Genomic DNA, 27215 nt, shown 5'->3' on the forward strand with positions numbered 1-27215 from the left:
GGAGACAGATGGAGATCCAGAATATTTCCTTTCATTACACATAAAGGCCAAGTTGGATGAAGCATCTAACTGTGAGAAGAGAATGGATCTTCTCACCCCAGACTATGGGTACCTCTTATGACGATGTCAAGATGACATTGATGGTGGTGATGATGACAATGATGTGAGGATGCTGCTGACGCTGATGGTGTTGATGGTGAGGATGGTGATGGTGTTGATGGTGAGGATGGTGATGGTGTTGATGGTGAGGATGGTGATGGTGAGGATGGTGAGGATGGTGATGGTGATGATGGTGAGGATGGTGATGGTGATGTTGCTGATGCTGATGGTGATGATGGTGAGGATGGTGATGGTGATGATGGTGAGGATGGTGATGATGATGTTGCTGATGCTGATGCTGATGATGGTGAGGATAATGGATGATGTGATGATGGTGATCATGGTGACGATGATGATGATAATCACGGTGACTACAATAGAGATGGGAGCAGAAGCCAGGGCAGAGTCCCAGACTCGGCAAGTGCCATCTGAAAGAGCGACACAGGGAGAGGTGGCACCATCGTGGTGTCCCCTGCTCTTGGCCTCTGGGCTCAGGCTGTGTGCTGCTCCCCTCATGCCAGACACTCCCCCATCCTGCAGAACTGGAACCATACTGTCTGAGCCCTTTACTGAGGTCTGCACTGACAGTCTGCATGTCACGAGTACACTTTGGTGAAGAAACACTGAACTAGAACGAGTCCTGAGAACTTCATCGTCTCCATCTGAAATATAACCAGGCAATTCCACTGAAATCTCGAGGCCAATGAGGCAAACCCGAGTCTGCAGTCTGCTCTGGAGGGTTTTTCAGATGGCAGATATTATTATAAGTCCCAATTTCAGACATTATATCAAGTCATTATGCATTTCAAGGTCAGAAGCATCAACTATATTGTATATTATGCACACTAAATATATATAGGCACAAATATATACATAGGTACATACATATATAATACAAATATTACATTTAACCAGATTTAACTATCAATTATCTAAACTCTCTAGGATTTCTGAGACTGCTAAACTAGTTATCCCAAATATCTATACACTTATTTGAAGTTAGTGAATAATTTTTACCTTTATCCATTTAATTTTAATTAATGCATATTCAAGACCTATAGCACGTACTCAGCCATTCGTCTATAGTAACACACTTCTGTTGGTACCAACTCAGAACATAAAGTACATTTCATAAAATCTAAGGCACGTCAGGGTTTCAGAGATAATAAAATGTGAAAAAAAATGTGTCTTAGAATCAAGGCGATCTAATATCTTTTCTATGTGTAAGAATGACTGCATTTTCATAGATTGTCCTACATTCTCAGGCCACCCAGAGCCAGAAACGTGGATAAAGGCACTCAAAGGATAACACTTTTCTTTTAGGAAAGCACAGAGTATCTCCAACCTTAAACTGAGTGGCTACCTCCATCGATATCTCGTATGCATTCAAGTTCGTTGAAAAATAGTTTTAATATTAACATGAGCATAAATAGATGCCCATCACTCATACAAAGTCAAAAAAAATACATTTTCTAAAAGCCAAATTTTGAGGCATTTTATCAGTAATGTCCTTCTATCAGAAGCTTGACCCCGTCTATACATCGGCAGGTCCCTCGTTCCCTAACTAGGCTGCCCCTTTCTCCCAGCTGAGCCTCTGGGGGCTCGGAGGCAGGGAAAGAGGTGACAGAAGGAGCCTGAGACGGACTCCGAGAACTGTGATCGTTGTCCTTGTATGTAAATTCCACTTTGTAAAATTGATACCCACCGTCTCAGTGGCACTTTACATCCTAGAACCACATATGAGCATCACGTAAATCAATCAGTAAGAAACAGCTTTACAAATGTTCGAAGCGTTGGCCCATGTTAAATTAGATTTACTTTGAAAGCACTTGGATTTTACTTCATTGTGATGTATGCCAAACTTATTATAAGGATTTACTCCTGTGGTTAAATTTCTCTTCATTTTGTGACAAAAAAATCAATCAAGAAAATGACAAGGTTTATGATGTCTCAGCCAGAAAGCTGACAGTGGCTGATGAAATTGAAGCATGACGCTTGTCTTCCCAGATACCATATCACCCTAGACCACAGCTTTCATCCTCTTCTATCTCCCACCCATAAAATTTTAAATGGCAAGGATGAAATTTGATTCTGTACTAGAAAGACATTTCTAGAATGAAATCAACTGGTGTCATCCATGAAATCAAAGAAAGGAAACAAAAATTGTTCACTAAGTGAATGACTTTTAGTTTTTCCTTCACTCTGAACTGTCATTCTTCTCATCCTTGACAAGATCAGCAAGACCCTATGGGGCCTTCCCAGGACAGACCCCACGCCCCATGCCCTTGCCCGCCTCTTGTCTGTAGAAAAACTTGAGCCTCCTAGGCCTTCCCAAAAGTTTCAAAGAATAGATTTACTCAGAGAAATGAGAAAATGCAGAAAGAAAGGAAAGGAGTCGAGCAATACAAAATAATAATAGTTTAGCCATTAACCAAAGTCAAGGGCTTTTAGTTCCTCCTCAAGGGCTATTGATAATATTCTGAGCCATGTCCTGTGAGCTGTTATTTCCACTGTGATGTCTATTTAGAGGTAGTGCCACAAGTTCTAAGATGAAGCAAGCTAATCACAAACCGCGGTCAGACTAAGGGGGTGTGGGAGAGGCCTCGCTGGCCAAGAGTCACCCTTTCATTCTGCAGGGGTCATTGCCTGGTGACCGGAGCCAGCCTGAGTCCAGTAAATACTTTCCATCCAAACTGTAAGGATATTTAACAAGAAGTCGGTATGCACGTCAGACTGGGTGCTAGAGGCACTCCTGGGGAGTCAGAAGAAAGGGTGGTTGGCTACATACTTGTGGGTTCGGATGCAGAGATTATAAGGGAACTTTTATTTCTTTTGGCCAGTAAGGATACATCTTCCATGAATCATAGCTTTTTTTCACCCTAATCCTTAACTACACTATAAAAAGACCTTTGGAAATATCGTTTTTCAATAAATCACAGGGGTTTTTTTTTCCTAACCCCTAGTTACAATATTAAAGGAACTTTGGAAATAGGGAGATTTAAGGCTTTGAAAAAATTTTTAAGGCTTTCTTAAAACATATACATGGCTTGTCAACCTGTCACAGCAACTTGCAGCAGGGCTGTGGGCATGGCCAGCACACACGATGGACCATTGTTAGGGGGTGTGTGACCCAGGGATTCTTTCGGGCAGAACTGACCGTGTGCCGATCCTCGGGCACAATTTCTTGGGCACAGCACCAGCAAGAGTGAAGCTGAGGATTAGAAAGTGTGTCTCAGCATCTTTCCCGCTCCCATTAGTGCCCCATCCCCTCCCCCAATGCGGCCAGTCTTTGCTCTCAGTCCCCCACGTGGCACCTCAAGACCTTTCCTTCCTGAGCCAGAACCTTCCACTCCAGTTACTCTGAGCCCTGTGAGTCCATCTCCCTCTCCCGTGGGGAGAGACGGTCTGTCCCTTGCTCTTCCCCCAGGGGGTATCTGTATGTCCCCACGTCTTCAAAACTTGGGAAACCCCGAGCGGAGGCCCAGTAGGTGGCCGTAGGGCTTGGGGGCAAGCTGGCAGCACTGAGGTGCTGTCTGTCCTACACCAGCACCAGGCACAGAGCCTGACTTCCTGACTCCTCCCAACCCCCCCCAAGTCGCTCTCACAACTCACACACCTGCTGTGAAGTCACCCCTGTCACACCTCATCCTGCCCTCCTTTTTTTTTTTAATTTTTGTTTTCTATTGGGGTCTAGTTGATTACCAACGTTGTGCTAGTTTCAGGTGCACAGCAAAGTGATTCAGTTCTACATATACATGTATCTATTCTTTTTCAGAGTCTTTCCCCATTTAGGTAATTACAGAATACTGAGTAGAGTTCCCTGTGCTGTACAGTAGGTCCTTGTTGGCTATCCATTTTCAATGTAGCAGTGGGTACATGTCAATCCCAAACTCCCTAACGATCCCTCTCCCCCTCCCATCCCCCCTGGTAACCGCAAGTTGGTTTTCTATGTCTGTGAGTCTGTTTCTGTTCTGTAAATAAGTTCATCTGTATCATTTTTTAGATTCCACATAAAGCGATATCATATATGATATTTGTCTTTCTCGTCCTGCCCTCTCTCCTCCGTCTCGTATCCGCTCACACTGACATGCTATTTCCTGCCCCCAGCACCCCTAAACCAATACAAGATACATACAACTCCAAGTCCCCCTCCCCCCGAAACCCTCAGAAATGAAATTAAAGCGAATATAGTTCTCTGCTATGATGGAAACAACAGAACACAAAGGGACAAATGAACATGTAGTGGTAGGATGTGCGTGAGTGACTGGAGATGGGGTCTGACAAGTAAAGAGAGACACCGTAACCAGCAGGCGTTTCCCTGCAGCTGGAGCAGAACTTATTTCTACAGCGAAGATAGCAAACAAGAAACAGAGCAGGACATCATGAGAGATGCAAGACAGGAAACCCAGAAGGACAGCTCATCTCCGCGCAGGAGTGACGGCCGGTGCCCGCGAGGAGGCTCCACACTAACACTAACGAGAAGGTTCCAGGGTGCCCTCAGTGGAGAGACCTCAAAAAGCCAGTCCCCGCCCACAACCCCGCTGCTTCAGGTCTCAGCGCCCCCTTCAGGGCACCTCTCTCGAGGCCCTAAGGGCCACCTCTCCAGACTCTCTTCAGCTCCTCTCCACATTCGTTTTAATATTTCATGGTTCTCTTGGAAGAGGGAGAAGCAGCATCTCTCTGTACATGTTCCTCTTAATCGATTTGTTATGGCAATTATTACTTTTTTTTTACTCCAGAGGATGTGAGGGAGACTGCTGCTTCCTGGAAAGGGAGTGTTTTGGAAGATGGTGAAATGCAAGTGTCCTCCCCACAGAACCACTTGTGGCGTGTTCCCTGGAGACTTTCCCGCTTTTCTGGAAAGCCAGGGTCCTTCCAGCCTGGGGGCTGGGGGCTGATGGCTAAGACCTCGTCTGAGGTGAGTAGACAAACTGTCGGGTTCATTTTGAAGAGGAACTTACACAAGAGAGAGTTGGGCCACAGGCTTCCCTTGAGAGAAGGTGTGGAGATGGGTCTGTTCCCATGAACGTGGTCTCGTGGCTTCCCACAGTTCCACAGAACTCACGCCGAGCCCTGGACCTCCAGCCCCATCTGCGAACAGCCAGTGAGCTGTTCGTCCCAGTACATCTAATGTTTTCTTGAAGGTTTTGCTCCCAGATTTGGAAATGATTGTTGCAAGTAACACTGATTAATTCTACGTTGTTATATTCTGGAAATTTCATAAATCCAACATGGAAATAATATGCAAAATAGAAGCTATTGACTAAAAAAAAATCAGATAGAATTATGCTAAATTAACCTTGTAAACATTTCATCTTTCCTCCCTTCCTCCCTCCTTCCCTCCCTCCTTCCTTCCTTCCCTCAGAAGGTGACATGATACGACCTGGGTTTTCACAGGGTCATTGTTGCTGCTGTGAGGCCAAACCACAGAGGCTGTTCCCATCACGTTTGTAACCATCCTCATTTCCTCAACTTTCGATACATAACCTGTGTCAAAGCACAGAGTTATAGCTGTGGACAGTCTCTGAAATCGTATAATGTATAGTCGCCCTTAAGGAACTGGTGAGTAAAAACAAAACTATGACTTCTCTATAAGAACAAAACAGCCACTTTTTTTTTTTGCAAAGTATGGCAAAGATTTGATTAACCTGAGGAATGCAGGGTACTGATTGAGTTTTCTGATGAACTGACAGGTTAGTCTGATGGGAAAACAGATGAGAACGAAAACCATCCATGTTCCTATCTTATTAAGAAAGCGTATAACGCACAGTGCAGGTCACTTTGATGGTAATATCTTCTTCCTACTCCAAGTCATTGTCAGAAATACCTACAGGGCCAGAGAGATGGTACCTGGGCTGGGCTGAAGGACAGATAGTCCTGGGGGCCATGAGGGAAATTCCGGGGAGGAAGGACCTTGTGGGGAGATGGGGGGACCACATCGAAATGAGAGGAGACGCTCTCAGAAGGAAGTCTCCAGACTCCAAGTCCTCAGCCAGCATCACCGGGGTGGGGGGTTGGGCAGGGACCTCTGCTTTCTTCCTCTCACAATGGCTCACGTGTCCGCTGGTACATGTCACCATGGTCGACTCGTACCTTGTATCTGCGTGACCACCCCGGTCTCTTGGGCATGCTCACAGAATAAACTTGTTCTCAGGGAAAGGTTTAGATCACTGGCCAAATCACCCACCTCAAACACTGGTTGATCTTTCCCAGCACTCCTGTTATGTTAATAATTTAATTCACATCAGACACTGACATCTGACACTGAAAGTATTTGAATGTTTTGTTTTTTCCCAAGTGACCGAGTTTCTTCTTTGCTCTCTGCCATCCCCAAGCAGGAAGGCAGCTGAGCCCTGGGATTCAGAGCCTGGAATCACATTCCCGGGCTGAGAGTGGCTGAACAGTCACTGAGCAGCCGGTCAGATGCCCCTCGGCCCTGGGACGCAGTGGGTGTGAGCACAGAGCCTGAGGCGTGTGCAGCTACTCACATGGAAGTGACTGTCAGCATCCTGGTGACAAGCTGTAAATGCATTTACATTGTGTTCCATGGTAAGTGAACTCCCTCTAACCATCAGCTTCAGAGATCTGGGCAGTGGAGCTGGGTGGATACGCACCAGCACAGGCCCGGGTGTGAGGTAGAAACATTGAATGTACTATTCGTGGCACACACCTTCCAGCCGCCGCTGGTCCACCCAACAGCCGGGCCAGGTAGAGGGATGGGGCGATCTGTGGACCTCTGGTCCCCAATAACCCCAGGCCCGACCAGAATACTGAGATGCAAATACTTACTCAGGGTTATCTTTTGCCTAATTTAGGGTTGTGGAATTTTTAGCCAGAAATAAAGGAAGGGGGACCCTTCCCTCCCTGGAGTCCTTCGGAGATGCTGTGTTGACGGACTCTGCCCCTGACCGACGGAAGAAGCGATTCACAGTCCATACCGCTGTCCAGGGGTGATTCAGCTGCTCCGCCAGCACCTTCATTTCTTCTCTTGAACTTTCCTCATTCAACTTCTCAGCCATGTAAACCATCCACAGTTACAACCACTATAAAGCAGACGGGCAGTGGGGAGGGGACATTAATGCTGAGCATGGACTGACTCTGTGACCAGGGCAGCGGTCCTGCCTTCCTCACAGCACAGAGAGGCATTACAGTTTCATGGGTCACCTAGACTCTAAAATCAAACTCAGGGCAGTAGCTACTAGCAACCTTGTTTGCTGCCTGTGTTCTACCCGTAGAATGTAAGCACAAAAAGGAAAGGATTTTCACCATTTTATTCTTTGCTGTGTGCATTGCCCTGGAAACCAAACATCAGCCCAGAGGCCCAGTGAAGAGTAGCAGTGCAGGAGTGCCAAGCATGGTAGTAAAATCATTCTGTGTTTCTATTTACATCTCATAAAAGCAGATTAATTTACATGCTAGGTGTCTATTTACACAGTAACTAACAGTGTATGTTTTCACCAAGCTTCTTGTACCCACCGTTAAAACAGCAAATGAATAATCCTTTGATTTGTATTTCTCATCTTGGGGAACTATTGTTTATCCCATTGACTTCTGAAGAAATTGAAAGAGTAAAAAGGTTGGCCATTTGTCTGAAATGAGAGTGTGCTTTTTAAAAAAGAAAAGGCTCCCCAGAGAATATTTTAATGCTGTTGAGCATTTAGTAAGAAAACATTCCAAAATAACCAGCATCAATGGAATTGTGGAACCTGCAGCGCTGTCACTTAATTTCAAAGGAGAGACAGGCTAAATCCAGAAGATGACACAGCACAGGGCTCCATCGCACCTGCCTAGTCAACCCTGGGGGTTTAAAAATGCAGACACATCAGTATGAATTGCTTCCGATAGCCAAACGTTCACAGCAGAGGGTTTGTTCTTAACTGTTTTTCTACTGCCAGCTTGGGCTCCATGGCAAAGTTCTCCATGATGTGTACGTGATGAAATTGGACGCACTGCACGTGAGGTTTCCATCCAGCTAAGACCATGTTTGGGGAAAAGCCAATTGCAGATGCTGTGTTCTGCCTATGGTCTGGAAACTCCAAGGTCACTAAAGTGCAGGAAGTTCAGAGAGATAGATTACAGGGAAGGATGGACTTGCCTGTTTGGAGGCTCAGTGTCTTCACAGGACATCGAGCCTAGGCAGCTCGGTTCACAGGCACGTGGGGAGGCTAGGGAAGCTGGGAGGCTGGGAGGAGGCTTGATTCTCTCCTCTCCTCCGCTGGCCTCCACATCCTTTCTCTTGGAAGACCCTCAATGAAGATGCATTAATTGGTTTTGTCTTCTGACAGTAGTCCACGGTTTTGTTCCAGAAATCCTTATTAAAATAGCACTCAGACTTTTCAAAAAATTTTTGTTTTACATTTTTGCCTCACTCTCGTAACAACACAGAAATGACTGCAGGGGGCTTACCACCTCCAGTAAGCCTCCCAGGCACCCGCAGACCAGAACAGAGCATTTTAATACCTTGACCACGCCTCACAGCTACATGAGGGGACGCCAGGCCACGGTCCAGACTTGCGGGCTCCAGGAGGGCACCTCCCTGTCACACTGTACATGCTGCTCGAATGCAAGGCTGCACGACTACAAATTCAGGTTTGAAAACAGAAACAAACCTGTAAAGCAAAACATAGTAGATATAAGCCTAGAAAGAGTGGTGAAAAATCTCAAATATAAACTCTAAATCCAAAAGCAAAAGTTAACTTAAAAAACTGAGTTATTGATGGTGAGGAAACAATTTCCTACATAGAAAAGTGGTGCCCAGGATGGATGGTGGGAGCAGAGAAAATGAATCTGCCAGCACTGTTCTGTGACACAATGCAAGTCGCTGACCATCTAGTTCAGGGGCTGGCACATTTTTCCTGTAAAGATAAGTATTTTAGGCTCTGTGAGCCATATGATGGCACCCGTTCCACTCCACCATGGTGGCGAGGGCACAGCCATAGAAAACATGCAGACAAACGAGCCTGACTGTGTCCGTGAAGTTTCTTTACAAGATTAGGCAGACGCCTGGTGTCGTGTGTTCATCGTTAAATCTCTTATACATGCCTTTCATCCGCTAATCAATGACATCATCAGGAACAGCTTGAATTGAATTTTGGAGGATCTTTGTTCAGCTTCATAAGGACACCACATTGGGTGAAATCCTTATGGGAAGACCAAAAACGTTTGTGATTTTTAAAATTTTCCACTGAAATCTAACCTTTGTCAGAGATCTTTCTACAGAAGCTGTTTTCACCACGGAGGAGCTGCAATCCGGATTAGCTAGGATCAAAGATTTGAACTTGCAAGTACCTCTGCTTTCAGGCGATCTCCTAGAGCTGTAATTTCTACATCTAACGGCTGGTTTTAGAATAAGAAACCAAGTTACCTCATGGATTGATTTCCAAAAAATATATAAATTATTTTCCTAGGATATTATAAAGGCTTGAGTTTGTTTACCAAGAACTTCTAGGTTAGTGCAAACTCTTCCTATAATTAAGAAGGATCTGAGGAGCCCTAAAGAATCAGATCTGGGCTTCCAGTGGTTTGGTTTTTGTTATTTTGTAATTTTGTTCTTGTTTTTCTTCTACTGTTCAGCTGTGTTTCAGATTAATTGCAGTTGATACATTTCTATGTTCTTTAAATCTTAGATTGAGAACTATTTAGATATTTCTTGCTAGAAAATGGGAATTCAAAATCTAGAACAATCTTGAAATTAAGAATTTGACCTTTTAAACCATTACCTTTATGTTGATGTATTCAGTTAAATGCAGTTATTCATAAGAGCTCATATACACAAAGCAAAAGTTTCAGAGTATAAAATTAAGTTCTTGGCATTTTAGAAATTACCTGGAGTATAGCTTCTCACTGCTTGTTTCTATGAGAAATAAAACTTCTCAAGAAAAACATAAACCTGCCTCCACTACTTTAATCCATATTTGAGAAGCTCCCATTTACATCACTTTTATGAATCTACTAGAATTGACTTCTGGTTAGTATCAAATGTTGCTTTGAAATGTTTTCCAAGGAGGTTTTTCGTTGTGTTTTTTTTTAAGAAAAACTGTTGATATTAAATACCATAATATCACTAAATCAGACAATTTTTCTCCAACAAGTAACAGACTCAGACAATTTAAAACATCCTAAGTAATGGCTTTGGTCTTTATTTAAACCTTTTGAAAGCAGAAAGAAATGTGTGTGTAAGACTATGTCGGTTTTAACAAAATTTACGGCATACCTTGTAATTTGATCTTTCTTATAGCTTAAACTATAGACTTTTTCAGGATTTGAAATATGAGAATATGCTTTCAGAAGGTTCAGTTATTAAATAATTTGAGGAGATAATCCTAAACTATGTTTAATCCACCTCTGGTACCTAATTATAACCCATGTCTAGATTTCCTGTGGGTAGCATCCCATGACTGAGGACCAATGAAATTACTCTGTTCATTGACTGATTCCTTCCTATTTGACCTTCTTTCTTTTCAGGGATCTTTTTCTTTGGACGATGGTAGCAGAACAAAATGATATGCATGGCAAAGAGTTTTGACACATAAGGATCGCCACTGATGGAGCCATTTGGGGTGGGAGAACAGGGGGACAGAGGCTTCCTGGACCCACACACTGAGTTCTCAGCCCAGCTCTGCAGCCCCTTCTTACTCACATCAACTTGGGTAACTGCTACTGCCTTTGGGCCCCAGTTTATCAGTAAAATAAAGAAAAGAATACGGACCTTGAAGACTGGACTTGCATTCATTCAAAAAGTAACTGACATTTTGTCAGGGATGCCCTGCCTCCACCATTTCCTGGCTGTGCCATCTTTAGCAAGTTACTCAACTTCTCTGTGCTTTGGTGTCCTCATCTGTAAAATAAGGGTATTACCACCTCTATGTGTCATTGGGAGAGAGGATTAATGAGAGAGAGGTGCCTGCAGTGTTTAGGATGATACTTAGCACATAGTAAGTGCTCAACAAATAGTAAATAGTGTTGTTGTTCAGACTGTTATTTTTAAGGTATTATTAACGGTGGCCAATGGATGACTCTGTATCGGGCTTACAGCCTAGTAGGTTAGAGTGATGCACTGTGCTCATGCTGTCACAGAGGAGAAGAGGGAAGGGGGAAGCAAATAGCCAGGGCAGACCCATAGACTGAGAGACAAGCTCCTGAATGCGGCCTGAGGGCCGAGCAGGGGTTTGCTAAGCGAAGGGGTGGGGGAGTTAGAGGCAGAGACAGAAAGCAAGAAAGTGTCGGGGGGCCTGGAACATTGGAGAGCTGAAAGGCGCTGGTTCATTGGGCCTGAAACGGGGCTGGTGAAAATGCAGCCGGAGCGGGAGAAGCGGCTTAGGAGGCCCCCAAACCTTAGGAAGAGTTGTGGTTTTTATCGTGACAGCGATGGAAGCCAGAAGAGACTTAAGCGGGGAACTGAGAGGAGTTTCCCTTGAGAAGCACCGTTCTGGCTGCATTTGAAAGAGTCCACTGAAAAGGCAGGACTGGAGGCAGCAGGGACCTCATCCTGGGTTCAGGACGGCATAGAGAGTTGGTGTCTCACTGCAGCCCTGTGATGACGCTTCTCCTGACCGTGCACGAGGGCAGGTCATTACGATGCTCGACACTGGTAATTCAGGGACTTTCTGAACTGATAGGATCTACAGGTGGTCTCTTTAAGGATTAAAGCCAGTCAGCACCTTAGTCCATTTGTGTGTGTGCGTGTGTGTGTGTGTGTGTGTGTGCGCTAAGCGGGCCTCTCACTGTTGTGGCCTCTCCCGTTGCGGAGCACAGGCCCCGGATGCACAGGCCCAGCGGCCATGGCTCACGGGCCCAGCCGCTCTGCGGCACGCGGGATCCTCCCGGACCGGGGCACGAACCCGTGTCCCCTGCATCGGCAGGCGGACTCTCAACCACTGCGCCACCAGGGAAGCCCCCCCTTAGGCCATTTTGTTATGCTTTCTGTAGCTCTGGGATTCTAACTTGCACAGAATTGTGCTGCCAGTTTCTCCCCATTTTCCTTCAGAAGGAATGCAAGTCAGCTGGTCTCCACCATCCAGGAGAACTTCCAGTCAGGTCTTTCACAAGGCAGAGGAATGGGGTTCACCATTGAGTAGAGAAGGCTGAAAAGTATTCAACTTTCTCCTGCTGATGGAAGATGCAGGTTAAGAAATGAAATTACCTGGATATCAGTTCAGGAAAAGTGGGACAGCGGTGGGCCAAGCTCCTGGACCACACAGTCCATCTTTAAAACTTTGTGCAGAATGTAGCCGCCACCACGTCCCTGGGGGGGGAGGGGGGGGCACCTCCTCTCAGTCTCCAAGTCATCTTTTAGCAAATTCCCAAGTGAAACTTGGTCCTCAACTTTCACCCACTGCCTTGGAGTGTGAAGGAAGCATCGTTTTGTAAGTCATGGGTCAAAGGCGCCATGAGACCGAGCCCCAAACCACATGAGCAAAAACTTGCTTCCTTAGATCCAGATGTCTTTAGTTGAGTGCCCTGGGGACTGAGTTCTCTGCAAGAAGGGACCACTCCCCGTAGCCCCTACAAGAAGTCCTAGTAATGGAATGTACTACTAGTACATGTGTATTAATTGCGCACCTGATATTTTATAGCCAAACAAACAACGCAGCACAAGCTCATGGAAGATTTCAGCCTTTTTAGAGCAGAAAGGCCAGCACCATGCCCCAGTCACCAACCAAATAATGTCCCAATCTACAAGGGAGCATCTCCACAACAGCTGCAGAGCCCTGAGTGGTCACCAGCGAGTGTCACTGGGCCCAAATGGAGGTGAGCGGAAGCCCAGGGCACGTGAAGAGAAAAAGATAAGTCTCAGTGAGTTTTAATGTTTTAGATTTTAAGACGGAGCTGTGTATAATATCTCTTTTGAACATACCTGGTCTCTCTTAGCTGGGTGACTCCCTCTCCTCCCAGAAGAAGGGTGAGGGGGCAAGGGTGATGAATGCTTGAGCCCGAAATTGTTGATCTAGTTCCCTGAAAATAAAAGATAAGTTATGCCCTCAGGGGGTCTATCAAAGGAGCCAGATATTTTGCAAAGACAATCCTTTTTTACCCTATCCCTTATTTTATTTTCTTTAAAGAAGCAAACACAAGTCCTATAATCACGGAATATAGAGGTACACAAGGGCGACTGCCACAGGGCAAAGGTAGGAGCTGCGGGGTATTTACGAGGGTGTCCAGCCCAGCCTAGGAGCATTGGGGCAGTTTCTGGAAGGAATGGCCCCAAACTGAGATCAGAAGGTGATCGGAAGTTAAGAAGCAAGACACAGGAGATCAGCAGAGGCCCTGAGCAAACTGAGGAAGTAGAATTGTGATCAAGGGTCGGAAGATGGAGGATGAGAGGGGCGGCGATGGGGAGGGGACACAAGTCCCTGAAGGATTTCACCCTGAACAGCGGAGCGAAGACAGCAGGCCGTAAGCAAGGGGAACACACAGTCGTGTTTGCAGCCCCACGGTGGCTCTTCGGAGCCTGGGACAGTGGGGGATGAGCCAACACAGGGACGGGGTAGGGGTGATGGCAGTCATGTAGGAGAAAGGACACTGCTGGGACTGCAGTGGTAGCAATGGCTGAGGGTGAGGAAAGGGGGCGGCTTCCAGAGCTGTGCTGAATTGGAGAGCTCCTCCGAGCTGAAGCTTCCTCCTCCATGTAGATCTTTCTGTTTCAGCACCAGTGACTGTAAACACTTGCTGTTTACACATCTTTCTCCCCCACTAGACAGTGAGCTACTCCAAGCTGAGAGCGAGGTCTTCCCGTTTGCATCCCCGGAGCTTGGCTCCGCAGTGGTGGGGGGACCATCTAAGTCTGCTGAATCCAGGTGGATGGAAAAGGCGGGGGAGGGGGCACAGGGAGACTAACAAGCACAGACTCCCACAGGAGCTTACGGGAGGGCAAAGACGACAGGAAAATTGGTAGATGGTGATGGTTCCAGGAAGAAGAGAGCCTGAAAACCTAGGAGGTGATGGTCACTCTCACTTTTTCTGTGACACGCGCTGCCACACCCAATAAATCTAACCATCCGAGTAACAGTCCCCTCAGTTCCTTATATCTTGCAGACACCCACCCTCAGTCTTTCGAACCTGGAGTCAAACTTCCAGAAAGAGTCATGCCCTTATTAATCGTAAAATACAAAATTCCCAAGACAAGAGGGGCCCTTCCCTCCCTCAGTCCCTTGGGCAAGGTCTACGCCCACGACACCATCTCAACACCAGAGCTGGACTGTAGGGTCCGCACAGGCCAAGGGCCTCAAAGCTGCTTCACCCTCTCCTGGGACCTCATGGGGACGGCCCCCACCCTGGGATGGGGCATCGTGACCCACTTAGGGTGCAAGGGCCACAGACCCGGAGCACAGGTATAACGGGTGCGCTTTCCTGTGCCCGAGGACACAGACACTCGGCAAGGACTCCAGGCCACTTGTGCCCGCTCGGTCTACCATGTCCCCCTCAGGATGGTCAAGGACAACTGTTCTGTGTCCCCCTGCTGGGGGGAAGGGCCAGGTGCCAGCAGCTGCCTTCTCCTTGCTCATCCTCTTGCCCGGAGACGCTTCCCTCCCCCCATCCAGACACCTTTGGTCTCATCTCTGGGACATGAAAAATCTTGAACTTGGGCTTTCTTGATGTCTGACAGACCCCCATTCCTGTGGCCTCCGGGCTCTAGGGCCTCTGGACAATCCTCTTCTCCCCTCCTCCTCCTCCTCCCCCCTCCTCCCCTCCCCCTCCCTTGACACCAGCACACACTCAGTGGCCGGGGACAGTGGAGAATTTCCACGAGGGGGCGGCCATCTGGAGGGCGGGGGCAGCCCTGGGAAAGAGGGCTTGAACCCGGTCTGCAGAAGAAGCAGAGGGGTCCTGCTCAGAGAGCGCACTGGATGGGGGCAGCCCAGAAGGGCCGCTGCTCACTCCAGAACCGTCCAGCCCTCCGCCAAGTCCCCCACTATAGGCACGTGGGGTCGCACTGTGGTTCACATCTGGCTGACTTTCCAGTAGGGTTCCTACCTGGCTATCAGGCTGAAACCTCTCCTTCCTAACCCGTGCACTGGTGGCTGGTCACCTGGCTGAAAGTCACTCCATCCTCCCTGCCATCCCCTGCTGGATTGGAGCTGGGCCCCGACCACAGGTGCAGACTGTGGAGAGAGATGAGCCAGCACTGATTGCTTCCTCACCTTGGCAACCAGTTATTGAATTCTTCCTTAGCTGGGACTCCAGGAATACAAGCGTGAAGGAGTGAAGCCCCTACCTCCTCAAGGAACCAGCAGTCAGACGGGAGAGAGACCAGTGACTGGGCAGGGATGACAGAGAGGCGCAGGCTCTGACTCAGGTGGTTCCGGTTGCTGCGGGGACACAGAGGCGAGGCCAGACTCAGCTGTGGGACGCAGGGAAGGGTCCCTGAAGGTGCTGGTTTCCTGGACCAGCTCTAGTACCTCTCGGTGCCTTCCTTTATCTCGGAAGCATCCACTTCTGATGTGAAACGGAGCCATGCCTTGGAAAGCAACGCTGGATGGGGTCGGACCACAGTGCGCCACTTACACACTTGCAGATTTAGAAGCCGGTTCTCCAAAGGTGCTCATGTACCTGGGGGTGCAAAACAGAGTGCTGGGGGCAGGTGCCCGAACCTCAGCTGATATCCATCCACTGTGACCTCCATCTAAAAACAGAAAAAGCTCAGGTGCTCCTCCTGCTGAACATGGACAGACACACACGTCCCCCATGTGTGTGTCAGGCATTGTCACACAGCCGAGAGGGGCGGGCACGTCCTGGCCAGCCCACTTGTTTAGCTTACTGTCATGCATCACCAGCTACATGTGCCCACAATTTACTAATTGTATCATCTGGATTTAACTGATAAAACACAGATTGAAGACAATTCTTGTGATACGAGCTCAAGAAAACAAGAAAGTGGGGAACTCACACTCCTAGCAGGAGCCACGTCTGCAAGTAAAAATAATAATTTCATTTTCATGTGGACCTTTATAAATTACTATTTCATTTAAAATGTACAGGACACAAAATATGCCTGTACAACAGAATGTTCTCCAGTTTACAAGTGCATACGTCAATTCACAGTGTGTTTTAAAATGTTTCATTGATAACGATTTTTCATTAAAAATACCCGTGGACCATTGGTTTAGCTTGCCCACGCCCACCTCAGGGCAGGTAGCCCACCTGATCCTCACCTTGCTCGCTTGGCTTGCCCATCCTTGACGCCAGAAGCTCTGGCTCACGTAGGTGACAACTGCGGCCACACCAGTCATGGGACAAGGAAACAAAACAATGCCTTGGGTAAATCACAAGGTGACCGTCCAGAGGAACCCCTCCTGCTTCCTGGCTGTCCCCACACGCGTATGAAAGCGACAGAACACTGGTGACAGGCTGCTGCTCACTTCCACTGGAGGTGTCCACAATGGTTTTATGACATCTGCTCTTTGATTTGGCTCCTGGAGGTTTACAGTTTGAAGAACTACCTTGCTCTGGAGGGAAACCATGTCCAATGATCACAATCTATCCTGTTTCCATTCGACGCTCTGAATTCATTGGCCTCCATCCAAACCAAACCTCAGCCCCGATTTCCTCAATATTTGGCCCACATTCATAAACCTCGGAGAACCTCCCAGCCAAACTGGCTTGAATCTCAAGTCTCTTTACCCACATTGTACACAGCCCTGCTTTTAAAATCAGCAAGCCCTCCACTGACCACTCAAGAATCCCGTAGCTTCCCCTAGGTCTGTTGTAATGTCTGTATTGTTTCATTAAGGAAAAAGAAAAATTGCTTTGTGACTCAAATCACGTAAGCTTACTAGAACCGCAATGATCTGGGCAATCATTTTTGAAGCTGCAATAGCTAATCATTGTAGGTCAATCTATGTATCCTGACAGACACATGGAGAATATTAACAGAAATCGTCCCACAATGTTTCATTTAGAGCTTAAAGCTGCAATGTGCTAAATGTTCTCCCTCACTTTCTGTAGAAAAGTTCATGGTCCCTTTTTAAATAAAATACGCTAATGCTTTCTACGTATTGCATTTGTAAAAAAAAAATGCATACATGTGTGCAAAAAAAAGGGAGGGAATATTTGCACGTGGCAACGTCACGTAGTTCGAATCACGACATTGCAGAGTTTAATGTCACCTGTGAAAAATGTTGGTTCAGTGAGAATGTTTGTACTGTACGTACAGGAGGAACATGCTGTGTGGATTACACCCTATAAATGTAATACAGGAAATTAACATTAAGACATCTGCACAGTGAAAGCTCATATATCTCTCTCCCACACAGGGTCCCCAGACTTGACTTCATCCCCCAAACACAGGACAGGGATGCTTCTTAAGTCTGCGTGTTGATTCTCCATCAGTCCTGTACACACCCTCAGGTAAGTGAGAGGGAAAAGGCTGCATTTGTTTTCCTTTCCTAATATATAATATAGCACCTGGGAGACATAAGCAGGAGATGCTGGCAGTCAGACCTCTGGCCAGATTCAGAGACTGGGGTGCAGGAAAGGTGTGGGTGTAGGTGAGGGGCCTCTTGTACGTGTGCAGTCTCCTGTTACATGCAGAGGCGGGGGGAGGGCTATGCTGGCTGCTGGGTTCAGCCTTCAGTTTAGATGTGAGGGGCAGGATAAACAGAGACGAACAGCGAGGTGTTGTTTGAGGGATGGAGGCTGCCAGGCCACCCGGCCAAAGAAGGGACATCTTGAACCATGAGCAAGAAAAACAGCAAGGGGAGAGGCCAGGTACATCCACATGTGCTACAGGCTAAAAGCAAACACCCGTTTAAACGGAGGCTTAGAAATGGGGGTGGGAGGAGGCAACTGCCTTAGGATCCCAGGTTGTTTACCCCCATTCTCACTGCAAATTGCACAGCCCTCCATCTCACTTCGTGGTGTAGGAAGCGACTAGACCTCAGCACATCCTACTGAGTGAAGTTCCCAGAGGGCCACCATCCTAACCAAGGCCTTTGTAGATTTTGAACCTGAGTTTCCTATTTACAAGTCAGGCAGCAAGTTGAAATGCTGATTTCTAAATTCAATCAGAGATCACTGAAGGGGTTCACCCCTGGAAGGTAAATGGGAACGTCTCGTAGTTAATTCATAGCCTTATCTCACTATCTTCATTTATTTAACAACTGCTGTTCATTGACTCTAAGACACCCTCGATTTGTCATGTGCACCTTTATTTTTTGTTCCTCTAAGGAAAATACTACATTACGCTGTCAATAACCATGAGAGCCATCCGTTGAAAGGTGCACACTGATTTTTTCCTCTTTTTAAAAAATTTTTATTGAAATATAGTTGATTTACAATGTTGTGTTACTTTCAGATGTACATCAAATTGATTCAATTATATTCAATGCATATATAAATGTATATATTCTTTTTTTACATCCTCTTTCATTATAGGTTATTACAAGATACCGAATATAGCTCCCTGTGCTGTACAGTAGGTCCTTGTTGGTTATCTATTTTATATATAGTAGTGTGTATAAATTTGTGCCAAATGGTATATTAATCCAAGGGTGTTTGCAAAAATCTCAGATAAAAAGCTGTTTATAAATCAAGTTACTAGACATTCACTCTTAGCCATATTTTCAATTCACACCTCACATGAGCTCGTAGTGGCCACGTTTCCTGAACAGTAAAGACACGTGATATGGATGCGGATAACAGATCAGAACATTTGAAACCGGACTGTCCTGAAAATTTGAGCTGCATGACCCCAAATACCTGCTTTAAATCACTGATACACGTTTACAGTCCCACAGTCTGAACCTATAAAAACACTCTAAATATTATTTTCAAAAATCATATTTGCCTTTCTTCCCAGGATCCTGGTGACACTAGTGGGACACTATTTCCTTTCTTTTACTTAAGAAGGAGTCTGTGTTTTCTTTATTAAAAATGTCGGCACAAGAGACCCCCCCCATCACTCCCACTCCTTCTAGTCAGTAGTTTGAAAGGTAGGGGCCAGGGTGGGAGGGGGCAGGGCAGGGTCTGGCAGGGGTCAGCATCAAAATCATGGTCTTTGGGGTCAAGTGTAAGTGTGAGATAAAGCTTTTTATTTAATCATCAGAAATAAGGTTTAACAAGTACTATGCCTGGCAGTAGAAATTTGGTGATTTGAATTTATCCTACATTATACATGGCTTGTATTTTTTTTATGCCTTCCTTTATAAAATTAAGGAAAAGGGAATATAGGTAGTTTACATACATACCTATTGTAACAAAATTTAAAATAAAGGTGATGAGGGAAGCAATACAGTAATGAAAGCGGCAAAGCAGCAATAAGGATAAACCCAATTCATGGCTTGAGGTCTTCTATATTTACAAGAAGCGTATTTTTTTTCATAAATTTATTTATTTAATTTATTTATTTTTGGCTGCATTGGGTCTTCGTTGCTGTGTGGAGACTTTCTCTAGTTGTGGCAAGCAGGGGCTACTCTTCGTTGTGTTGCGCTGTCTTCTCATTGTGGTGGCTTCTCTTGTTGCGGAGCACAGGCTCTAGGCACACGGGCTTCAGTAGTTGTGGCACGTGGGCTCAGTAGTTGTGGCTCGTGGGCTCTAGAACGCAGGCTCAGTAGTTATGGCGCATGGACTTAGTTGTTCCGCGACATGTGGGATCCTCCCAGATCAGGGCTCGAACCCGTGTCCCCTGCGTTGGCAGGAGGATTCTCAACCACTGAGCCGCCAGGGAAACCCAATAAGTCTATTTTTTAAAAGGCTCTGAACGTTTTGGCCACTGATTAAAAGAGAGAAATAATAGTCAGTTCTGTGACTTGAAATGCCTGAAAGATAACACTCACCAGTGGTCAGGGGCCACATGCCGCTAATTAGAGCAGCTCCTTGTCCATGTGGAAGACACAGAAAGGCCGTCACTATGGCACAAGCAGTAAATGGCACAACATCCTTCATGTGGGTTCTTGAGGTGCATACATAGAATCACGATCCTGAAGAATTGTGACAGCAATTTCACAGCTTGGTCCAATTTCTATTTTTCCAAGAATAAATTGTTTACTATCTAGAAAAATGCATTGAAGGCCAATCCTCTGGGCAATCACCTATGGATATTCCTTGCAATGTGGTTTCCGTTAGGTAGAGAAAGACAGTGATTCGGGTTTATACTCTGAAACAGAGCTGCAGTGGAGTGGATTGTATTGAACCGTGTTGTTCAAATGCCAGACGTGGCCTGAGCCAACTCCAGGGTGGGCTGGAATGGGGTCATCCTGGGAAAGGTGAGCCATGTGACCAGGACAGTACTGGACACAACCCAACCCCCTTCCAGATGTGGACCAAGGGATGCTTGGGAAGTGCCCCATCTTCATTAAGAAACAAATTTGTTTCACTATGACTAGATGCTGGAGGGTCATCTTCAGAAGTTCTCAGTCCTCATCCATGCTTTCAAGGTGGTTTTGGCAATTAGACCCTTTATTCCAATAGATTTTTTTTTTTTTTTTAGAAATATGTCAGCATCTTTGGTTTTTTGTTTGTTTTATTTTTTTTATCTTATTTTTTTTTACTATTTGGCCATATCAAGCAGCACGTGGGATCTTAGTTGCCCGACCAGGGATCCAACCCACACCCCCTGCATTGAAAGCGTGGAGTCTTAACCACTGGACCACCGGGGAAGTCCCTATTCCAATAGAATCTTATGTGAATGCCTGACCTCTGCCAAAACGATGGAGGCAGCTGCCCCCGTCGAGGCAGGGGTGATGCCTGCGGCCCCACCTCCCTCTTCCGTGGACCCCCCACTGGGACCCCAGCACCTGAGAGCAAGTCCGGAAAGACTAACCCCATGGTCACTCTTCCAACAAGTTCCAGAAAGCCGTTTCTTTTGAGGTTGACAAAAAACAACCAGGAATCTTTAAAATCAAGAACAAACACCCACCTTGTAATTGAAAAAAAATCAATAAAACTGTCACAGAATATTTAATACTAAGCAATAAAACTGCCTGATGAGCTCACCAAGATAGAATGGTTGCAAATTGTGTGTCTGGGCAACTCAGTAAGTTTGTTAACTAGGAGGCAATAAAATGTTGGTGAAAGTCTAACAAAACTGATGTCTAAAAAAAATGATATCATTTGGTAGTATTGTCAACTGACCCTTAAAGCCTAATTAATAACATAGAACCCACATTTTAAAAACATCTTTATTGGGGTATAATTGCTTTACAGTGCTTTGTTAGTTTCTGCTGTATAACAAAGCGAATTAGCTACATGTATACATATATCCCCATATTCCCTCCCTCTTGCATCTCCCTCCCACCCCTCTAGGTGGTCACACAGCACCCAGCTGATGTCCCTGTGGGATGCAGCTGCTTCCCACTAGCTATCTGTTTTACATTTGGTAGTGTATATATGTCAATGCTACTCTCTCACTTCATCCCAGCTTACACTTCCCCCTCCCTGTGTCCTCAAGTCCATTCTCTACATCTGCATCTTTATTCCTGTCCTGTCCCTAGGTTCATTAGAACCTTTTTTTTTTTTAATGATTTCATATATATGCGTTAGCATACGGTATTTGTTTTTCTCTTTCTGACTTCACTCTGTATGACAGACTCCAGGTCCATCCACCTCATTATAAATAACTCAGTTTTGGTTTTTTTATGGCTGAGTAATATTCCATTATATATATGTGCCACATCTTCTTTATCCATTCATCTGTTGACAGACATTTAGGTTGCTTTCCATGTCCTGGCTATTGTAAATATTGCTGCAATGACCATTGTGGTACATGATTCTTTTTGAATTATGTTTTTTTAAATAACATCTTTATTGGAGTATAATTGCTTTACAATGGTGTCTTAGTTTCTGCTTTACAACAAAGTGAATCAGTTATACATATACATATGTTCTCATATCTCTTCCCTCTTGCGTCTCCCTCACACCCTCCCTATCCCACCCCTCTAGGTGGTCACAAAGCACTGAGCTGATCTCCCTGTGCTATGCGGCTGCTTCCCACTAGCTATCCACCATAAGTTTGGTAGTGTATATATGTCCATGCCACTCTCTCACTTCGTCCCAGCTTACCCTTCCCCGTGTCCTCACATCCATTCTCTACATCTGCGTCTTTATTCCTGTCCTGCCCCTAGGTTCTTCATAACCTTTTTTTTTGATTCCATATATATGTTAGCATACAGTATTTGTTTTTCTTTTTCTGACTCACTTCATTCTGTATGACAGACTCTAGGTCCATCCACCTCACTACAAATAACTCAATTTGGTTTCTTTTTATGGCTGAGTAATATTCCATTGTATACATGTGCTATATCTTCTTTATCCATTCTTCTGTCGATAGACACTTAGGTTGCTTCCATGTCCTGGCTATTGTAAATAGTGTTGCAATGACCATTGTGGTACATGACTCTTTTTGAATTATGGTTTTCTCAGTGTATATGCCCAGTAGTGGGATTGATGGGTCATATGGTAGTTCTATTTGTAGTTTTTTAAGGAACCTCCATACTGTCTTCCATAGCGGCTGTATCAATTTACATTCCCACCAATACTGCAAGAGGGTTCCCTTTTCTCCACACCCTCTCCAGCATTTATTGCTTGTAGATTTTTTGATAAGGGCTATTCTGACTGGTGTGAGGTGATACCTCATTGTAGTTTTGATTTGCATTTCTCTAATGATTAATGATGTTGAGCATTCCTTCATGTGTTTGTTGGCAATCTGTATATCTTCTTTGGAGAAATGTCTATTTAGGTCTTCTGCCCATTTTTGGATTGGGTTTTCTGTTTTTTGATATTGAGCTGCATGAGCTGCTTGTATATTTTGGAGATTGATCCTTTGTCATTTAATTCGTATGCAAATATTATCTCCCATTCTGAGGGTTGTCTTTTCGTCTTGTTTATGGTTTCCTTTGCTGTGCAAAAGCTTTTAAGTTTCATTAGGTCCCATTTGTTTATTTTTGTTTTTATTTCCATTTCTCTGGGAGGTGGGTCAAAAAGGATCTTGCTGTGATTTATGTCAAAGAGTGTTCTCGCTATGTTTTCCTCTAAGGGTTTTATAGTGTCTAGCCTTACATTTAGGTCTTTAATCCACTTTGAGTTTATTTTTGTATATGGTGTTAGGGAGTGTTCTAATTTCATTCTTTTACATGTAGCTGTCCAGTTTTCCCAGCACCACTTATTGAAGAGGTTGTCTTTTCTCCATTGTATATTCTTGTCTCCTTTATCAAAGATAAGGTGACCATATGTGCGTGGGTTTATCTCTGGGCTTTCTATCCTATTCCATTGATCTATATTTCTGTTTTTGTGCCAGTACCATATGAACTCACACTTTTTAATCTTCATTTAAAATAATGTCTTTGTTGTTGTCCTCTATGAATAATGAAGTCATTCAAAAGACAGGCCTTTCCTAAGTGAGCTAAGACACCTGAAAACCTTAAAGAAGGTAAGATTTGAACATGATAAAATGTAAAGGCTTTTACAAGATAACATTTAAGAAATTAAAAGGCAAATAAGACACTGGGAGCTTAACATTTAAAAAAGAAAAGGTTAATGTTTATCAAAAGATTCTAGGGCTTCCCTGGTGGCGCAGCGGTTGAGAGTCTGCCTGCCGATGCAGGGGACACGGGTTCGTGCCCCGGTCCGGGAAGATCCCACATGGCGCGGAGCGGCTGGGCCTGTGAGCCATGGCCGCTGAGCCTGCACGTCCGGAGCCTGTGCTCCACAACGGGAGAGGCCACAACAGTGAGAGGCCCACGTACGGCAAAAAAAAAAAAAAAAGTTTCTAAAAATAAATAAGAAAAAGGCAAACATATAAAAATGAACAATGCCAAGAAAATATAAAGTTTGTCCCATCACATTGACACTTGTTGCATTTTCTGTCCTCTTCTCGCTCCCATGGAAACTTACTTCCCCCGTGTTCTTCTGCTCCTTCCATTCACTCTTCAAATCCTGCTTTGGGAAGTGAGCTGATAAGTTGAGACTAAGGCCTAGCCAGTAGCTTTCTTGGGGATTTGTATTTTAACAGAGGCAAGGGCCCTTGTGTTAAAAGACTACATCTCCAACCCTGGCATCCCCTACATCATCGAGCAGAAAGAAGTTTTCATTTTTAAGAAGAGCAAGCATTCCTGGTGACCCTCTATCCACCTGGTGACCAGCTGCTCTGCCTTCATCTAAGACTGATGCTGTTTCCATGTGTCATTAACTGCAGTAAATCTCCCTTCCTAAAACAAATCCAGGAGCCAGTTACGTCTGTGTCCTTTTCTGGCATCTGAGTATTGACACAGTCTGAAAGGAGTCTGTGCCCTCTGGCTCCAAACACCAAGAGTCAAAAAGCAAATTCTATCAGCTCCTAGAAATAAATACATATATACAGATATAAAAATGGCAGAACAAAAATAAACTAAAACATTTTTCCTTGATGGTACCCATTGTGGTAATCAAATCTCATCTAAAATGCTTTATGCACAACCCCAGGCACAGAGAAGGAATTTAAACGTGGTAGTGAATCAGAATCAAAGAATAAACACAAGCATGTGGCTTCAGCAGAGGAGAGAACCTGGGGACAGGATGTGGCTGCAGAAGGAATATTTCCCCTTCAAACCACTGGCTTCAGGAGGCCTTTGGAAAGAAAGGATTAACAGGTTACTTTCTTCTGAGGGCCTACATGAAAGGATTGTTAACTTAAATAGCCACCAAACGTACTAAAAATATAAAGAGGCTTTGGCTTGTTAGTTGATACCAATGTGGTAAGATCAGGCTTATAGATAATCCACAATCTAAGCAAGTCAGTTAATGATCTAATGTCTTATACCACTGCATTGCCAGATTATGACTCGTTGTTATTACCATAGCAATTCCTCAAGGATTTTTTTTTTACTAAGTTTCAGGACCGTAAATAAAGAGGGTTCTAGAATGAAAACAACCATAAGGAATAAATACCTAGGTTTATAGCTTAAGCATTTGTGTAACTTCCTGAAGTCCAAAATAGGAAGATGGTGAGGGAACAGGACAGGGAGCAGGATAGATGGAGGAAAAGGATAATTCTGTTTTGGCCATATTCAGTTTGAATTACCTGTAGAAAACTCAAAAAGAGAGGTCAAGTACACAGTGGGTTACACAAATTTAGAATGCTGTAGAAATTTGGTCAAGAGATATAAACATAGGAGTCACTAGCACGTAAATAGTGATAAGGTCATGGAGAAAATGCAGAGGAAGACCAGGACCCAAGGCAAAGGCCTGGGTGTCACTGCAGTGAACACACAGCACGAAGTGGATGCAGCGAGCCTCCTTGCTGGTCTGGGGGTTCCAGCCTCAAATCTTAGATTCACGGAGCCTTTGCTTCTTAGTGATACCGACCAGGGTTCTTGGCCTCCTTTTTTTAAAAAAAAATTTATTTTATTTATTCATTTTTTTGGGCTGTTTTGGGTTTTCATTGCTGCATGCGGGCTTTCTCTAGTTGCGGCGAGCGGGGGCTACTCTTCGTTGCAGTGTGTGGGCTTCTCATTGTGGTAGCTTCTCTTGCTGTGGAGCATGGGCTCTAGGTACGTGGGCTTCAGTAGCTGTGGCACAAGTGCTCAGTAGTTGTGGCTCACGGGATCTAGAGTGCAGGTTCAGTAGTTGTGGCTCACAGGCTTTGTTGCTCCACGGCATGTGGGATCTTCCTGGACCAGGGCTCGAACTCATGTCCCCTGCATTGCCAGGCAGATTCTTAACCACTGCACCACCAGAGAAGTCCCTCTTGGCCTCCTTAATTAATAGAAATTGATCAGAGGCCAGACAAGAAATTCAGGCCAAGCTTTATTAGGGCCCCTGCTGCAGCAGGGGGAAGTGAAAACAAGTAACAGGTTCCCTTGCTAGTTTGTTCCCTGAGGTGGGGGGTGAGCTGTTTCATTATATGGGGTGAGGGTTGGGGCAGGTCCAGGGGTGGGGCCGGGGGCGTGGCTTAGGCCATCTGCCCACCCCTTTGGTGGTGTTGTGTGCAGGGCGTGTATGCAGTACCCTGTTTTTGCTCCCAGCTCTTCAGAAGTGGTAATTGGGGTTTTTTAGTCTTTTTGTATCTTCTTGTCCCTAACTTGCCCCAACTGGACATGCACACAGTTATTTTTAGTCCTTTACAGTTTCTTTGTATTTTTTTTGCCCAAGGAGACATGTGTCCAGGTGCAAGCACTGCAGCAAAGGGTCCCAGGTCCCAGGTCCGAGGTCTTGGCCTATCTCATTAGGACCATTTAAAGTTGGTGATTGAAGAGTTTAGTGAGGGAGGAGCTTCAACATGGCGGAAGAGTAAGGTAAGACGCGGAGATCACCTTCCTCTCCACAAATACATCAGAAATACATCTACATGTGGATAAAAGGCGCTTGGTGCTCCAGCCAGGCATCAGGGCTGTGCCTCTGAGGTGGGAGAGCCAAGTTCAGGACGCTGGTCCACAAGAGACCTCCCAGCTCCATGTAATATCAAACGGCAAAAATCTCCCAGAGATCTCCATCTCAATGCCAAGACCCAGTTTCACTCAATGACCAGCAAGTTACAGTGCTGGATACCCTATGCCAAACAACTAGCAAGACAGGAACACAACCCCATCCTTTATCAGAGAGGCTGCCTAAAATAATAATAAGGCCACAGACATCCCAAAACACACCACCAGATGTGGACTTGCCCACCAGAAAGACAAGATCCAGCCTCATCCACCAGAACACAGGCACTAGTCCCCTCCACCAGGAAACCTACTCAACCCACTGAACCAACCTTAGCCACTGGGGACAGACACCAAAAACAACAGGAACTACGATCATGCAGCCTGCGAAAAGGAGACCCCAAACACAGTAAATTAAGCAAAATGAGAAGACAGGAAAACACACAGCAGATGAAGGAGCAAGGCAAAAACCCACCAGACCTAACAAATGAGGAGGAAATAGGCAGTCTACCTGAAAAAGAATTCAGAATAATGATAGTAAAGATGATCCAACATCTTGGAAATAGAATAAATACAAGAAACGTTTAACAAGGACCTAGAAGAACTAAAGAGCAAACAAACAGTGATGAACAACACAAGAAATGAAATTTAAAATTCTCTAGAAGGGATCAATAGCAGAATAACTGAGGCAGAAGAATGGATAAGTGACCTGGAAGATAAAATAGTGGAAATAACTACTGCAGAGCAGAATAGAGAAAAAAGAATGAAAAGAATTGAGGACAGTCT

At 45.3% G+C, this 27215-nt stretch overlaps 1 long non-coding RNA gene across 1 annotated transcript in view; it reads right to left on the reverse strand.

The window, feature by feature from the left end:
- The window catches only part of LOC131742052 (uncharacterized), a 212774-nt gene that overhangs the window by 10541 nt on the left and 175018 nt on the right, over window positions 1-27215 (reverse strand). Inside the window, exons 4-6 of the long non-coding RNA XR_010837089.1 lie at window positions 15314-15648; window positions 12956-13053; window positions 8560-8708 (exon numbers count right to left, since the gene is read on the reverse strand). This is a non-coding gene — a long non-coding RNA (uncharacterized lncRNA). The remainder of the gene's footprint in view (window positions 1-8559; window positions 8709-12955; window positions 13054-15313; window positions 15649-27215) is intronic.

This window comes from Kogia breviceps, chromosome 15 (assembly GCF_026419965.1).
Source record: "Kogia breviceps isolate mKogBre1 chromosome 15, mKogBre1 haplotype 1, whole genome shotgun sequence".
NCBI lineage: Eukaryota > Metazoa > Chordata > Mammalia > Artiodactyla > Physeteridae > Kogia > Kogia breviceps.